The 3251-nt window shown below is 53.4% G+C and overlaps 1 long non-coding RNA gene across 2 annotated transcripts in view; it reads right to left on the reverse strand.

The window, feature by feature from the left end:
• Nucleotides 1-3034, reverse strand: part of LOC121103501 — a 13203-nt gene extending 10169 nt beyond the window's left edge. Inside the window, exon 1 of one of the 2 annotated variants that reach the window (XR_005835780.1) lies at nt 2698-3034. This is a non-coding gene — a long non-coding RNA (uncharacterized LOC121103501). The remainder of the gene's footprint in view (nt 1-2697) is intronic. The other variant, XR_005835779.1, reaches the window with a different exon arrangement.
• Between the last annotated feature and the right edge of the window lie 217 nt (nt 3035-3251).

A 3251-nucleotide genomic window follows, 5' to 3' on the forward strand; every position in this document is an offset into this window, starting at 1 on the left:
GTGTAGGGCAGAATGAAGTGGGGATAGGGGATCAAGTAGAAACAGAGAAGAGGCAGAACATAAATGAAATCTTTAAAAGACAGAATGAAGAGGAGAGACAGCCTATGGGGGGAAATAGAAAGAAAGCAACCAGGATGAGGCCAGGCCTCTGGTCCAGGAGACGGGGTCAATGGTGGGCTTCTGCCTGAGCTGGGGACCCTGGAGGAGGAGGCACAGGAAGGGAGCTGCAGAGGTCAGGGTGAAATCCTGTAGGACATCCAAGAGGAGGCATTCAAGAGCTGCCAGACATTTGGATCTAGAGTGCAGAAGAGATGGCAGGACTGAGACTGGGAGGCTGTCAGAGCTCACACAGGGCTGAAATCCTGACAGTGGGAGAGGGTGGAGGGTGCAGCTGGCCAGCCAGGGCTGTGGGAAGTGGCCTGGCCCAGGAGAGCGGCCTCAGTCCCCAGGTTCTCATGTCTGTCTACGCCTGGGGACATAGAGACAGGCAGACCCAAAGCCCCACAGGAGTGCCCGATCAGTGGAAGAGCCCAGACACACACAAGGATTCCATGCCTCCACGGGGTATATGTGTGACAAATGAGGGCTCCAGGAAGTACAGAGATCTATTCCCAAGGACCAGGGACAGTGGAAGTATCAGGACCAGTTCCTGGAGGGGGATTGGAGAGGGAAAGTGAATTAATCAGAAGCCTCTCAGCTTCAAGTGCAAACATGTTTAGCGAAATGTATTGTCTCGCATTTAAAAAAAAAAAAAAGGATCAAGGGATCATACCAGCTTCAGTCACAGCTTGATCTAGGAGCTCAAATACGATATGAAGTCACTGTTCAATCTCTAGCTTCCGTATTTCTCTGATTTTCCCCCCCCCTCTGGAGGACTTTTCCTTGAGGTAGTAAAGATGGCCCCAGCAGCTTAGGGCTCACATCCCACTCTCTTGGTGACCCCAAAGGGAAGAAAGGTCTCTTGCCCAATGGTTCCCTCACTCACAAACTGGATTGGACCACCTGTTCACCCTTGAAACAAGCACTGTCATCAGAAGTCAGAAGAACTAGAATGCTCTGGTTGGCTGGGCCTGGATCATGTTCCCTTCCCCAGAAAGGGAGAGTGGGGTGAGATAAACAGGTGCCCTGAAATTTAGAAGGGGTTGGTTTCCCAAAGGACAAGCAGGAGGCAGAAGGCCGGCAAAGCTACAGATGTCCATGTGGCTGAGAGAAATGGGAGGTGGGGAAACAGCGTCCTCACCTGTGAATGGAGCACGGGAATAGTACCTTATCTCCTAGGTCTAGAGAGAGGATTCAGTGACATAATGCAGGTGAGGCATTTAGCAGATTTTTCTGCAAAGAGTAGGCTAGGTGCTGAATAAATGTCACTTTTTTTTTTTTTAAAGATTTTAAGTAATCTCTACACCCAACGTGGGACTGGAAGTTAGACCCTGAGATCGAGAGGCGCACACTCGACGGAGCCAGCCAGGCACCCCTGCAGCTATTATTTTTAAAATAGTAATCAATATTACCACCGCTGAGGACCTGCGGTACCTATATGCTGGAAGGTAATGAGCTCCCAGGCACGGGATGAGACCTAAAGTTGAACAATCACACACTGGAAGATGGTGTAGTCTACATTCTGCAAGCCATTGCCCCAACTGGTTTCTCTCCAGGCTTTTTTCTTTTTATAAAGATTTGTATTTATTTATTTATTTGAGAGAAAGAGAGAGCGCGAGTGGTGGGGAGGGGCAGAGGAAGAAAGAGAGAGAAGCAGACTCCCTGCTGAGCAGTAAGCATGAATTGGGGGCCTGGAGAGAGGGCACCTGGGTGGCTCAGTCAGTTAAGCGGCTGCCCCCCTGGGGTCATGATCCCAGGGTCCTGGGATGAGTCTGGCATTGGGCTCCTTGCTCAGCGGGGAGCCTGCTTCTGCCTCTGCCTGCCGCTCCCCCTGCTTGTGTTCTTTCTCTCTGACAAATAAATAAAACCTTTTAAAAAATGGTTAAAAAAAATAAAACACAAGGTCGCTTTAGATGCCCCTTGTCTTTAGTTTGTAGCCACATCACCTCCTCAGAAAAAGGCCTTTCCTGACTACTCTTGCCAAAATATCCGCATTTGTTTGTTCATTCATTCATTCATTCATTCATTCATTCAAGTAATCTCTATACCCAGCGTGGGGCTCAAGAGTCGCATGCTCTACCACCAGATGAGCCAGGCAGGCGCCCCTATCCCCCTTTATTTTAATATATCATCCCATTTTACTTTTCTTATAGCACTTATCACAATCTGAAAACATCTTATTTACTTTCTGTCTCCCCATTAGAACGTTAGCCTCACAAGGGCAGGAATCTCTGTCTGTCTTGTTCACTGCTCTGTCCAGGTCGTCCGCCACAGTGGCTGGCATTCCGCGGACCCTTGATAAACATTCCTGGAATGACGAGATAAATACCACTTCTGAGAGGTAGTGAGTTCTCCACTAAGAGAGCTATCCAGGGCGCCTGGGTGCCTCAGTTGGTTAAGCAACTGCCTTTGGCTCAGGTCATGATCCTGGAGTCCCAGCATCTAGCTCCGCATGGGGCTCCCTGCTTAGTGGGAAGTCTGTTTCTCCCTCTGCCCCTCCCCCCTCTGGTGCTCGCGGGCTCTCTCGCTCTCTCAAATAAATAAATCTTAAAAAGAGAGAGAGAGAGAGGTATCCAGGCTGAAGCAGAGGGATCGTACCTCGCAATTCATGCTTCAAGGCCCCAACCCGGGTCCTCTCCGGCCTCAGTTTCCCCATTTATAAAATGGGTCCGCGGGCAAGGGGGACCCTTGGCCCAGCTCCTGCCTGCGATTCCAGCAGGGGCCGCCAGGGGGCGCGGCGCCTCTGCCCAAAGCCCGCCAGTGGCCTCCCGAGTCCCGGTGGACGCGTCCCGACGTTCCTGGAATGTTCTGAGCCCGGGCGAGCGGAACCCAGGAGGCTCGAGCGGATGCGCGGCGTCCGGGGCCGGCTGGCCGCGCTCGCAGCACAGGGGGGCGGGCGGGAGGGAGGTGACTCAGGCGCGCGCCCCCGGCCCCCAGTTCTCGCGAGGGGGCGCGCACGGCTCGGGAACCCGCGCGGCGCCGAGTCCATTTTTACCCGAGCGCCGCTAAAAATAGTCGCCGCGCTCGGAGCCGAGCCCGAAATAGCGGCCCCCAGATAAGGCAGGACGACTCAGCGCTTCCGGGGAGCGGAAGGGGAGGCAGCGGGGGGCGGAGGATGGTGCCGGGCTCCGCGGGGCCTCGCCGCGCAGTCC

Source organism: Ursus maritimus, unplaced genomic scaffold, assembly GCF_017311325.1.
Source record: "Ursus maritimus isolate PB19 unplaced genomic scaffold, ASM1731132v1 scaffold_19, whole genome shotgun sequence".
NCBI lineage: Eukaryota > Metazoa > Chordata > Mammalia > Carnivora > Ursidae > Ursus > Ursus maritimus.